Here is a 13929-nt window from a genome sequence, read left to right on the forward strand (position 1 = left end):
TATGCTATGCACCACACTTGCTTGAGAGAAAAATGTGTATTATTATTATAATATTACCTCAGCTAAAAGGATTCTAGTGCTCTTTTCTGTACTTTGTGTTATCTTATAGCAGTTGCTATTTTCAACAGATATCAATGAGCAATCCTCAACAGTTCAGAGAGGACCCTCTCTGAACCCTGCTGCCCTGGAAACCCTCTAAAACCAACTCAATAATGAATTCATAGTGCTACCTAATTTCAATAAAAGGCGAAAGTTTTGCACACATGAGCTTCACTAAGGTATTTCATACTGTACAAAATGCAAAAAATTATGAAAGCTTAAACAAAATAGACTCTGAACTTCAACAAAATTATTACAAATCTCAAAACTGAGCTTCAGTTATAAGGAAGGGCAAAGTTTCAAGCCTTCTAGTCTCAGAAACATTTATGAACAAATTGTTCAAAGAGCTGGAACTCCTAGATGTTAATCCTGATACTGATTTGTTGGCAAACCATATATGAACTGTACTGTCATAAGAACACAGGACAGAAGGAGACATCATTAAATTAGCCTATCTAAACTATTCTCTAAAGCCTTTAATGATAGGGACTCCACAACTCCCCCAAGGAATTTATTCTGTCAATTCACAAGTCAGCCATTGGAACATTTTTCCTAAAGCACAACTTCAGTTTTCCCTGCTGCAATGTAACCCCATTAATTTTTATCCTGCCCAAAATAAGGACTTAAGAATAGCCTTATTTAATCAACCAGAGAGTAATCTAACCCAATCTCCAAGACAGACCAAGAAAGAATGCATAGGGAAGAGTATAAGAACAGGGCAGACATATATCTGTCTTCAGTAATTCACAGAGATGCTCTCTGAGTACAGTATCACTTAAAACTTCTATTTTATGAATTTTCCCAATCACTTTTTATTTTAAAGGTCCAGCCTTACACTGGTTGCTCTAGCACTGTCCATTTACTTCAGCTGAGGATAAGAAGATGAAGTTTCAGTGTAATTTCCTGTACATATATTCAATGTGAAAATGATATGTACCATGTGGATGGATGGCTTTTCCGTGTAAGAGCTGCAAAGATTTACTTTGGCTTTATACTCACACCATATTTTTCCAAAAACAATTTTAATGTGTCTGCAAGATACATGCTGATTTAAAGCCAGCTTTCCAGTGACACATGTACAGTTGGTAGAAATAACTTCAACAGAAAGGTTTTCTTGAGAAGAGGTGCATAATCCGATTTAAAGCCTTAACTCTTCTCTATGCAGATCCAGAAAACTAAGGTGACCATCTGAAATTGCATATTTGCGTCTCAGAGACAATTGGATCTGAAGTGTTTTCAAAACTTCTGCCACTGTGGAAAATGTTAGTTCCTATCACAGCCTCAAAAAAAAAACTGTTTCAGCAATCTTCTTACAGAAATTTTGCTGAATGCTGTGAAATGCTTGTTTTCCCCACCATTCTGGAAGCTGGTGACTATGTACAGAAAAAATGAACTTCCTACTCAACTGTGTGGCCACCAAACTTGCAGCTGAGAACCGTAAAGGTATAACATATAGCTCTAAAGGGTTTGCAGGACTTGTACATACACAAACTGAAACAGCCTCCAGACTAATCTGCATCCTTTCTTTTCACGATGTAAAACATCATAAGAAAAATAACATGTTCCTTCCTTGTTGTATATTTCATACAACTAAGCATATTACAGTCCTTAACAGTCTTGTAATTTCAACAAACAGTTTACTATATTTCAAATTAAAAATATATAATTCATTTCCCAAATGAGTAATACCATAATTTATGTATTTTGAATATATCTTTTTGCTATCAAATCTGTGCTGAAAACAATGATTTGCTTTACTAATCAACAGATATAAAGGATGTATGTTTGTTCTATCTAAACATATTAAATGAATTGTCAATGGTGTCATATACATATACGTTTATGTTTTGACATGAACAAATGCACACACAGGAAAAAAGGCACACAACCTTACAAATATAGAACAATATATATATATGCCACTGTAGTTTTCCAGATGAAATCAGAACTGTAAAACTATGTGTCTTAAGCCTATTCCATAAACTACAGACAAAGCATCTCCTTAATCTCAAAGAACAAAAGAGATTGAATCTTTTAAAATGAAATATTTGAGTTCTACCCACCCACCACCAACCAGCCACGTATTCCTGCAGCATAAACCTCCAAGGAGCTATCAGACATTGCACAGTACTGAAAACTAGGTGGCACAATTAAGTTGTAGTGATTTTACTAGCTATGATTTTAGTGACTCCTTCTCACAAAGCTAAAAGGCAAGGAAGGTGCTGTTTATAATATCCTTCCAGCTAAAGCAAACTTTTGGGGAAAATATTTATGCAAATTTTTATTAAATTTGCTGTCAAGATATTTGTGCAATGTTATTTGCATACATCAGTGTCAAATTAAATTCACTGCTATATGTATTATTATTTATAAAAAGCAAATTTTAAATATCACTCTTTTTTGTGTCTATTCAAGAAGAATTTGTTTAACTATTCGGTCAGGATGCACAACAATATCATATGACTTAAATCCAAGAAAAAATTGTCAAAAACAAGGCTTAAATACTTTTTTTTTTAAAGGAATATGATACATTGAAATGGAATTCTGATATCTGACAATATATGAGCAAGAAAAATGAGAAGCTAAATTCATATGCTTATTCACTATTATTACAGGGAAGCAAATATACAATTGGACAAATACGCACTGAGGAAAGAAGTAAATATTTTGGGTGCTTGATTAATGATGATCTAGGCCACATTCATTATTTATTTGCAATAATCTTCGCGACTGCTTGCAGGCAGATCTTTAAGCTGTGCATCAGCCAAAGACTTCATTATACCTGGTGGGTATGTTGCCCTCTCTTCTTTTAAACCTCGACAGAGTATCTTTTATCTTCTCTATGAAGTCACATAGTAGCAAACACCAGGAAACACTGACAAAAGAAAGTTGATCAGCAAACAAACCAGGAGCTCAGGCTTGGGACTGAGTTACTGCATGTCAGCTGAGTCACAGTAACCGACCTTGCCTGTTCTTGCCAATGCAGAGGTTAGATGAAAGTGGTTTAAGCTAATCCCCTCTGCCTGGGAGTTGCAACAGGTTCAGTCACACACTGTGGCTGGTTTCCACAGCTAGGTGAGCACCGAATATTTTGTAAAACCAGACTAACTCAACCATAATGCCAAAGAGCATAGGCTGAAGCTGTGCGAGGTCTGTCTGTAAAACAAAGTTGAAGGGCTTACTTCTTGCATTGGTATGTATGATTATGAGAAAAACAACAGTGTGATGACACTTACCAAAGACAGAACAATCAAGAGCACTGTCTCAAAAGAGAGCGGACAAACAGAGGCCCCCTGTGCACACCCTCCCCCCCTCAGCTCAAGGCTAACTGAGAAGACAACCTTGGAATTTTCCTGCTTTTTGTCTCTCCTATATTTGAAGCTACAGGATTTTGTGTATATTTTTTAAATAAACAGGATCCCACAAAAGATACATCTTACTTGATTCAGACCTAAAAGCTGGCTAAGAGCTGTGGCCAAAGGGAAAAATGATAGGACAATGAATATATTTTGAGTCAAGAAGCAGCTTTATAACGACTTGGGTAATTCACAATACTTACTAGAATGTATTTGTTTCTACTGTTTCTTAATGCAACATGTATTCCTTTCAAACAAAACGAGACAAGCATCGAATCTCTCAAAGTAAGAGTTCAATCTGACTGAAACAAGTCCCAAAGCTCAAAACTACGTCAGTGAAGGAAAAAGAAGAACGGCTTATACAGTCGTATACTGTCTGTACTGTAAGTTACTGCATGCTTAGGTAAAAGCTCTTTTTTCCAAGCCGCAATAAGAAGGCTTTTGCTTGACAATTACAGCAAACATGAATGCAGACATTTTGAACAGCTGTGTCTGCCTGAAAAGGCTGCACCAGTTTTCCATTTGATTTTCATTTATTATGCTAGGCTTTCCAAACCCCCCAAAACTATATAATACCTCAACATATGCATCTAGTGCTGTTGTTTTGGCTCCTGGGAGCCAAAAATGTACATTCTACTCTCAGGCTCACTCATGCCCGATTTAAAAGCTGAACACTAGATGGGGCTATATCCTTGTAGTACCACTAGCTACATTTCACTACCATTACAACCATCTCAGACGTAATTCCAATTAGTTAAATGCCAGCAGCCGGATCAACGGCCTGTTTAAAAGTGTTTAAAAAGGCTGAACAAAGGCAACAGTACATTCCTAAAAGCCTTTTGCAAGAGTTTCATGTGTCCATAAGAACTTCTAGAATCTAAACAGAAGACTGAAAAAAATCTGTTTTCTCAGTAAATACTATGCTTGTTTAGCTGTTGATACACTAACCAACAAAAGAAGGGTATTTCATCTGCCCTGGTAAGAGACATTTGAAAGTACGACTTTTATATCATGTATACTGCTAGGAGACAGCTGATGTTCTATGCTGAGAGGGAACAAAAATAATACATTTGGTTTTAGTATCAAGCATCTGTACCTGTCCAGTAAGATTCCAAGAAAAATTCAAGTGTAATTTTATGCAGAGGCAAAACATCTTTATTTAAATTCCCCTCTGAAATATTTCACATCAACTCCACCAAGTAATGAGAGAAAACAAAACAAATCTTTCCCATTAAAAGAGCTATAAAGGATTCAAAATGCACTGCAACAGCTAATAGCTCTACCACATGTGTTAAAAAAGGTTTCAAAGGGTGAGTGAAGGCTGTCCACATAACCAGAGGAAACTGGTACACAACTCTGGCCATGAAGTTCTTTTAAAGATAAGGCAGGCTACACTTTCTATTAAGACATAGTGGATTAACTGTATGGAGTCAATGGGGAATGATTCTCTACTCCTTGATTTCCTGTGTAAAATCCGGTTAACAAAATGTACATGAAAGGAAATCTATGAAAATGAAAATTGATCATTTTCTCAGGAACAAGAGATTACACAGCACTTGCAGCTTTCACAGTCCTGCATCACAGGATGTTCATTCGTTATGTTTTAATGTTGGTGCTGCAGAGATTGTACAGTGTATCAATATGAATACTATGATTCACTGAACGCGTCAAAGTCACCCTATGACAACTTTTGTTGTAGTTTTCTTGGAGTAAAGCTTGATAAGGAAGGGTGTGAGATCTCAGGCTTCTCTTGGTAGAATTATTGAGTAAAGCTGACTATGAAGAACTACAATTGTTGAGACTGAATTATAAACCATGTCAGCTGCATGTGATCTACTCTCCTTCATAAACAGTGTAATGAAACTTTATAAACTTTTTTGGAACTTATTGCAAACTAGTATATCAAAATTTGAGTGTTTTCCTGATTTATATACTGAATGCCTTACAGCCTGGTCTTGAAATTACAAGTGTCCTAACAAAGCTACACTGTCTAGTGGCAGTCTAGGGAGCATAGTCATTTAAAGCCTTGATCTAAAGTGTCTGTAGTCATTTAAAGCCTTGATCTAAAGTGTCTGTTTTGGTCCTTACCCTTCAGTGACTATAAACAGTTTTGCCACCTTTCTGTAGTACCTGATAAAAGAACAAGCGGACTTTGAAAGTACTACTCACATGCGTAAATCTAAGCACATTTACACATATTTGCAGGACCGGGAACATGGCCTGAACTAAAATGCTAGGCCTCTCAGTGTTTTCATGTGACGCTGAGGAAGCGAGTCGGCCAGTTCTGCTCAATAATTTTTGACAAAATAAAAATGTACTCTAGTAGCTATATCTAGTTGAGATAAACAGTTATGGAGCAGCAGCTGGGAGGTCACAGACAACTTTCCACTGATTTCAGAGACAGAAGAAATGAAAATAGTCCGTAAAGCAGAGCCTAACAGAGCGTTCTCTTTTGGGGTTCCTAACTTGTTTTTTCATAGTTCTTTTCTAAGGAAGGAAGGTTCTGCTCTCCCTGAATAAGGTTCATTGTTACATAAGGGAGGCAAAGTCTTAACACAATGCCGTCTTTGTGACAGTAATGTCTCTGCAGAAAAGAAACAAACCACTCTTCGTGAATGCAGGGAGAGTTCTAGAATGGTAATTAGCCAAAAGACCAGGAGAGCTGATAGAGAGAGTGCTTCTGAAACTGTCTACATTAAGCAAGACAGAAAATTAATCCATTTCCATGGAAATGATGTTAAACATGACTTAATGTAGACAGGATCAACAGGCTGAAGTTAACTCCATGTTAGAATTCTCTCTGCTCTCTGGTGGTATAATAGTATTACAATAGTATCAGCACTCCATATAATAAACAATAGAGAAACAGAACAGTAAAATGATTATATGTGAATACTGCTGCAATGGCAGGACACTGGTTTGTATTCTACACTTACTCTGTGCTGCTCAGCTCCCCTCCCCTCCCGCCCACGCTTCTGCCTTTGATTGCTTCCCAAGGGAGTGGCACTAATTGCACAGCCTCTCTGTTCCAGGCTTTTTCCCTTCACAGCACTGGGCAAGGCCACACTCGCCTTCCCATGCACTGGTTGACAGTGCTTTTCTCAACAAAATGGTGGAGTGGCCCACAGCAGAGCTCCCATGCACGTGGCAGCAGGGGTCTTGTGAATTCATACAGAGAAGTGAGAGAGGAGGTGGGTTATGCCTCATGGCCACAAAGGAGTAAACAAAGCCCTAGATGCAGTTTTCATCATGTGGGCAGTCACCCGTATTCATGTCCTAGACAACCAGTGAGGCTACTTGGGGAAAGGAAGGAGAAAATAGGCCAGTGTTGTAAAAGTCTCTCAGCTTTACCCAGACTGCTCCAAATTCTACTGGCCCTTCTCCAAAAGGTTCACCAATACTGCATCAGTCAGTGTTATTGTAATACTTTTTAAAATCAATATTATAAAAGAGTCAAATGTTATCAACCATTACAGTTTTGACTACCCCTCCATGTGACCTGTTTAACATGACTACCTCAAAGTTGAGAGGAGAGACAAGAAAAGTTCAAAAGCAAGACAAATTAATATACAGCCTCTGAATTCTTGCCAATTTTAATTATTCTTTAGCAAGTTCAGAGATGTTTCAAAGGTGTTCACTTCCCACTTTCTCCCTCTCCCATCTTGGGCATGTTTGCTCTACAAATGAGGTCCAAATCACTATCAGGAGCATCTGGTGTGCGATTCATGGTCTTAGTCTCGTGGACAAGCTTAAGAGAAAATTAAAATCCTATACAACTTCACAAAGTCAGAGAGTGTATCAGATCACAACAGGAAACAAAATACCTAAATGTTTCAACACTCCAAATACACAAGTTTACACTAGCCAAAAGGAAACCTAAAAATTGAGCACAATTATGGTAAGTTATAGAATTATATCAAAGCACCATGAATATTAAATATTCTTAGACAAGATGGAAATCAACGTCATCACAGAGAGAAGACATAAAACTGCAGTGGCTGAAATACCACCATTCTACAAAGAGCAAGAAGTATGTGTTTTAAATATACTGTCTTCATTACAAGTACTTGAAACTCTATCTCACTTTCTGCAGAATGCTCACTGTTACTTAGCCAACTCCCTAGAAAAATGACATAATCGAAAGTGCTCACCACACGCACGCTGTGAAAGAGCTGTGTCAGTAGTACACATGCAGGATGACATATCTGGGGAGAAAGAACAGGACAACAGAAACTGTTATCAGGCTTTGGATCAGCAAAGCACCCAAAGTGATGGGTAAACCCCCAAAGACTAAACTTTGCAGCACTTCCATATGCCTAGAAATAATCCTGAAATCTCAACAGACAGAAGTAAAACTTACACTTTTTGAATGCCTTTCTTTTAGGCATTTGTTTTCTTGGAGCCCTTCTGTACTGGAGATTTTTGCAGTCATAAACATACTAGCATAGAATCTTTTTAGAACAGGAGTAAAAAAACTACATATATGACATAAGAAAACACTGATATTGGTATAAATGGCCTACTCTTATTTTACTAACACAATTACAATAGATCAGTAATGCTTTAAGTATCAAAATACTATTTTTTTATCTTCAGAAAAAGAGCTTTATTTCTCTCTGTTAATAACATCAAATTTCTGTTAACCTAGAAAATCCCTGCTATGTAAGAATATGCACCAAAAACATGCCTTTAAAAATATGCAGTTTTAATCAATTATTTGATTTCCACCAATAATGATGTAAGCAGCAAAATTCAGAAATTTGGGTGGCAAGCTATCCAAAAACTTTCCCTCACGCTGAAATTCACAGCAGAGCTCACAACAAACCCCAGCTTCCACCTCTGCAGTGAGCTGACTGGAAAGGCTCCTGTGGAGCCAAGGCTTACAAGGGCCCAGCGCAAAAGGTGCCCAGCCAGCCTGACCTCAGCAGTTCCCAGTAGCTGCAGAAACCGAGGCACAGCAAGCCAAACAAAGCCACGAGACACCAGCCAGGACTCACCAGAACCATTGGGAATATGCTTTGCTGCCAAATTTGGTGTTGTCAGTGACCAGGCCATGCTCCTTAGCCATGAGGCTAGAGGCTGGACACAATGTTCATTTTACACCGGTAAGAGACTAGTGGGGGGTGGGGGCACCCCCTTAACTCTTTGGATACTGCTACAGCTGCTTTTGCATACCTAGTTACACTGATAAAAGAGTCCTGACTTTGCTGTATGGAAACCGGGGTAAGCACCTGCATTCCAGCCCTGCTGCGCCCACATTTGGGTTCTGTATTTCTTATTTTTCTTTTTCTTTTCTTTCTTTTTTTTTTTTTTCACAGATGAGACTTACTGCGGGCATCCTGAAGCAACCTTGAACTCCTGTCAGGCCAAGTGCTTCACGGAGACATACCAAACCTGCTCCTGCGCAGGCAGGGGACGGGGGTCTCCCAAGGGAACAGCTCCAAGGGGCGACACGCCTCCGGCCGAGGCCGAGGCTAACGGCTGCCGCGCGCGCGGCAACGGCCGAGGCCGAGGCTAACGGCTGCCGCGCGCGCGGCAACGGCCGAGGCCGAGGCTAACGGCTGCCGCGCGCGCGGCAACGGCCGAGGCCGAGGCTAACGGCTGCCGCGCGCCGCCCCTTCGCACCTGCCGGCGCGAGGGAGCCCAGGCGCAGCACCGCGCGCTCCCCCCCCCCCCCCCCCCGCCCGCAGCTCCCCGTCACGCGGCGGCGGCAGCCGCCGGCGGTCCCGTCTCCGCAGCCAGCGGCGCGGCGGCAGCGGGCGGCGAGCGCGTGGTGCCCCTCGTGCGTGTGAGGAGAGCGGGGGGCGAGCGCCAACCGCCGGCCGCTGTGTGGCGCACCTGCGGCCGCGGGGAGCGGAGGCTCCTGGGGGAGCGAAGCGCGGGCGGCGCTGCCGCGCAGGTCGGTCACCGCGGGCGGGCGGTGCGAGCCGGGTCCCGAGGCGGGGGCGGGCCGTGTGCGGCGGCGTTTGGCGGAAGGGTCGCGCCTCAGCGGGGAGCGTTTGCGCCTCTTCCAGGGCGTTTCGGCGGTCCCCGGCGGGGCGCGGCGCGGCGCGGGCTGTGCGGTAAGGTGGCGGAGGGCTGAGGCGACGTGAGGGCGCCGTTGGACAGGCGGCAGGTCAGCGCGGGGCGCCTCGACTCGTGGCGATTTCTGGGGCACTTCGGCCGTTTTCTGAACGGGAACGGCATCCTGGAGCTGGAGGTGTGACTGAAAGCAATGCCTGTTGCTTCTCTATTTTTTTATTGCTGTTAGAGTTAAGGGTTCCGTCCTGCTGAGAAGGCTTTTAAATAGACACGGCTGAATATTTATTCTCGCAGAGAGCAAAGCTTTGAAACTTGAGTTCAGCCAGCGGTTCAATAAATAAGCTATTTTATCGACATAATACAGTTGATTCAGCGGCTATGCTGTCAGCAAGGACATCCTGTTACAGCCAAATTTTATTAAGTGGAAGTGAGGAGGGATTTCCCCCCCCCCCCCCCATTCTGCACTTTACATCGCTGTTAAACTTGAAGTATTCGTAAGTGAAAAAGTTAATTCAGAAAAGAGGTATATGAGGGAAATAAGACAGTTAAAAGAGTATTCAGAAAAGAACATCTGGAAGGTAAACCAGTTATTATGAGTTTTTTACCAGTACAAAATTAAGGGAGGTAAAAGTATGAGGAGATGTCATTTCTAGTTTTGTAGTTCATCACTCATGTTATCACAGTATTACGATAAAAACGCCTCCTCCTTAACATTTGCAAGAAGGATAGGTGGTCATATACTTTGGTGTATGGTTGCTTGTTCAGTTTTACATGGTGCAATATAAGATGTTGACATACTAATTTGTTGGGTCAGTGACTATGGATCTGAGTGTAATTGGTGAAGTGTAGTATATGCCTGTGAAGATTTGCATACACAGCACACTTTCATAAAGGTCTTCTGCAATATCAGATTTTTGATTGTGAGGTTTTGACAGGAGAGTGAACAGTAAGAGGCACTTTTCTCTGTGTGTATGTGTGTTCTTTTTAATAGGAAGCAGCAGTATGCAAATAGGTGTGTGGTTGCATGAAGGGCTTAGTTCTAAAGCTTGTATGGAAACGTGTGGAGAGTAGGTAGGAGAGTGAAGCAGGTTGAATCTCAGCTTTCCAAGTTTATTGATTTACTTTACTTATGTTCTTGCATTTGATTTGGATCTGCCGTATGAACTTGGCCAAAACCAATAAATCGTTACACTTCTTTGTACCTCCTTAATGGACAATTGGTTGGAGTAGAGCTCACCCTACCAGGAGAGGGAAAGGACAACTTGGGACAAACCTAAACAAACATGGGTTGTTTGAAAGTGATACGGATTTACCCTTCATTTGCCTATGATCCCAAGCAATTGCAGCAATTGGAAGGGCCCCTTGAAACTAAAAGAAACACGGTGTAAGTTAGGGCAGAGGAAGAGCTTAAAGGATCCATGGATTTGTCTCATGGGCAAGTGTAGTTTGGTACCAGAATGTGAGAGAAATAGAATTGATTTCAAATCCCTGGTATCAAGACTTAAGCTGAGGAATAGCTCAGCACTAATCTTCCCACTGTGACAGCTGATGTTTATTTCTGTTGTAGATGCATATGGTGTGTGTGTAACTGTTTTGGACTAATGTTAGTCTTACTTTTCAAAACTTAAATGCTTTATTTACCTACCACAGGTAATAGGCAAGTGTCTTGGCAAAAGTTCTAGCAGATTATCTGTCCTACATCTGGGACTCTGCCCTATAGGAAGCACCAAATTAAAGGGAGGGGACAGAAACTGAGTAATCTCCTGTGTGGCTGAAGCATGGTAGGAATTGGGCTGGGAGCATTGTTCCCTGGTTCCATATTCCCTTGCTGCTGCTTTTAGGCCCTGTCCCTGGAGAGAAACCCAGCAGGTTGAGGAGTGGTGGCAGAGTGCTGCTGCTACCACCTTTATTTCACTCCAGGCACCACATCTATGTTAGGACTATGGTAGAAGGGGAGAGGATGGGAAGGAGGCAGGGAAGGAATAGGTTGAGGTGGGATAATGAGCACTAGCCTCCCCTCACTTCTACTATATCTGATCTCACTTCCTCTTTGTTAATATGGGACCGAAGGGGTGGAAAAATGATCACAGTGTGTGTAAGTTTATAAAAAAAGTGAAGTGGTAGAGAGTACATTGGTGTAGATGTAAGCTAGCAAAGTGCTTTCTGGGTTCTTGACTCAATTCTCCTGCTCCCTGTCCCATGTGTATGTTGAAGAAGAAACCGAACCAGGGCAAGAGAGAGTGGTCCCTGTCCTCTTTCCATCCTTTCCTCTGTCATGCTTCTGTTACATTGAGTCTCTGTCTCATTTTAGACCCTCTAAGACAGTGGTAGTGAGGCTTAATGTGGTGGAATGTGTGTGTGGAGGATGCGAAGGGAAGAAATGGAAAACAGTGAGTAAAATCCTTAAGAATCACCTTTCCTGAGCACTCAGGGTCAGCAAACAAAGGAGAAGGAAGAGGGAGAATGTGCTGTGAGTGCAAAAGATGGGAAAATGTAAAAGAACAAAGGGTAGCGTCCTTTTTTTTTTTTTTCCCTTGTGCAGCTCTGCGTCTAGCCCTCATTTACCTAAATTGTTCCCAGTTTGCTTCCTTCCTTTCCCTTACCTTCCCCCCAAAAAACTGATTGTGAAGCACTCATCCTTAAACATTCCTCTCACTCCTATTAGACTATTCAGAGACAGTTCAGAAACTTAGTCCACTTTCCCTATGGCTAGGGAGGGAAAATATGTTTTTAAATTAGCTATCTTTTGGCTCAAACAAATGAGGACTTCTACCTTGTAAGCTTAGCAAAGGACTATGCTCACACAGATAATGCAGACTGCCAGTGGGGCTTTGCTGGATAGCAAAGACTTCCCCAGAACAAAGACATTTACATGAATAGGATGAAACCAGCCTCTTGCTTTAGATGTCCATAGTATGATTCAGAGGAGTTAGTATTTATCAAAGTAGAGAAATGAAGCATGAGGAAATGTGTTTTGTCATTTTGTCACTTTTCAGCATAAGCACGAATATGTTATCATTCAATGTACTACATCAAACTAGGCTTTTTTGCATTTTCCAAAAAAATAACTAGCAGTGTAGATATAGTAATGCAGTAAAACATGATGTTGTTTAGGGCAGTAGATGAGAACGCTCAAAAATCACTTTGGGAAGCATTCTGTTAGTGAGGTTGTATCATTCAAATCCTTCGAGATGGTTATCATCTCCCTTTGCCACCCGCTCCTCAGAGCTGAGTAAATTCAACTTCTTAAAATATAATCTTGAAATTGTCACAAACTAATGCTTGGTCAGCAACTGCTGATGACAGAGGGTTTATAGTTGATCAGTTACCAGCGCTCAGTAGATGGGTAAGAAATCATTTGGGTACAGTAACTTGATCACTTGAAAATCTGCAAGTTTAGGCCCTTATCTTTTTATTTGTTTGTTTGCCTAAGTTCTGTAAACTTTCTCCAGTTTGCCCTTGTCTTTTTCCAGTCTATCAACTCACCTGTTATTTTAAAGAGTTGAAGAAACTGAGATTTCCCTCTTACCTCCACCTTGGACAATCTATTCTTTAACATTGTCTCAGTATGAGCTTTGAGGTGATAAGATGGCTTTGATAAATTGTGACAACTTGATTTCTTTTTTTCCTCTTTAGACTGTACAATATTTTCTAGTTCTTTCTGTTTTAAATAGATACACATTAGGCAACAAAATAAAGGCACTTTTTGTAGCTAGATGCCTCTGTCTGTATGTTTTAGCTCAATATTTTTATTTAAAGTCTCTTGTGGCCTTGTAAAATTACAGTTATTTTTCTTTTATTTCCCTGCATCTCTGTGTGATTTATTTATTTGCTATAAAACCATTTGCCAATAGTGCTTTGCTCTTACTTGGCAATTCATTGATGTAGAGAACCATGATAACCAAGGAGTTTAATTGCAAAGATGATTCCTTTCTAGAAGCAACATAAAGAGTAAATATTAATGGCACTGTTGCCATTCTAGGTCAATTTGTGGATTTTATGTTTTATATTAAGCATCTGCCAAGTTACAATACAGTGATTTAAAGGACTGTCAGCATGACCGGGATTTTAAACTCTCATTTGATCATCTATAAGGCAAGATTGTTATGAATTTTGTGTAGCTTATTAGTATTTGTGGAAGACCTGTGACCCAAAGCTGCTGAGGGAAAAGAGCTCTACACTTTCATGCTGGTAAGAACGGGAAAATGCTCCCATAGGATCTTCAAATACGTAGACAATACTAACATGCAGTTTCTCTATTTGGCTTCCAGAATTCATCAAAATATAATACAGTTTCAAATTTTTTTTAAGACGCATCTTTCAGCATAATCTTGAAGAGCGTGTCATTCTTACCTGTGACAAAAAAAGTCGTTTTGAAGGACCTAGTGGTCTCCCACTCTGAAATTTTTCTTAGATTTCTTGCTGGGAGTGTGAGTCAGTTAAATTATTGTCT

At 40.8% G+C, this 13929-nt stretch overlaps 1 protein-coding gene and 1 long non-coding RNA gene across 9 annotated transcripts in view; one reads left to right on the top strand and one right to left on the bottom strand.

Moving 5' to 3' along the window:
- Positions 1-8941, bottom strand: part of LOC112985696 (uncharacterized) — a 128702-nt gene extending 119761 nt beyond the window's left edge. For both annotated transcript variants that reach the window (XR_003259804.2, XR_010389478.1), the window contains exons 1-2: positions 8785-8941; positions 7607-7660 (exon numbers count right to left, since the gene is read on the bottom strand). This is a non-coding gene — a long non-coding RNA (uncharacterized LOC112985696). The remainder of the gene's footprint in view (positions 1-7606; positions 7661-8784) is intronic.
- A 397-nt stretch (positions 8942-9338) lies between these two features.
- PPFIBP2 (PPFIA binding protein 2) overlaps positions 9339-13929 on the top strand; it is a 110447-nt gene continuing 105856 nt past the window's right edge. For 3 of the 7 annotated variants that reach the window (XM_026104431.2, XM_026104432.2, XM_064512953.1), the window contains exon 1: positions 9388-9654. The gene's annotated coding sequence lies outside the window, so the exon portion shown is untranslated. Of the gene's footprint in view, positions 9355-9387; positions 9655-13929 lie in introns of those variants that run through there. The other 4 variants (XM_026104433.2, XM_064512951.1, XM_064512954.1 and 1 more) reach the window with 2 other exon arrangements.

This window comes from Dromaius novaehollandiae, chromosome 5 (assembly GCF_036370855.1).
Source record: "Dromaius novaehollandiae isolate bDroNov1 chromosome 5, bDroNov1.hap1, whole genome shotgun sequence".
Classification (NCBI taxonomy): Eukaryota; Metazoa; Chordata; class Aves; order Casuariiformes; family Dromaiidae; genus Dromaius; species Dromaius novaehollandiae.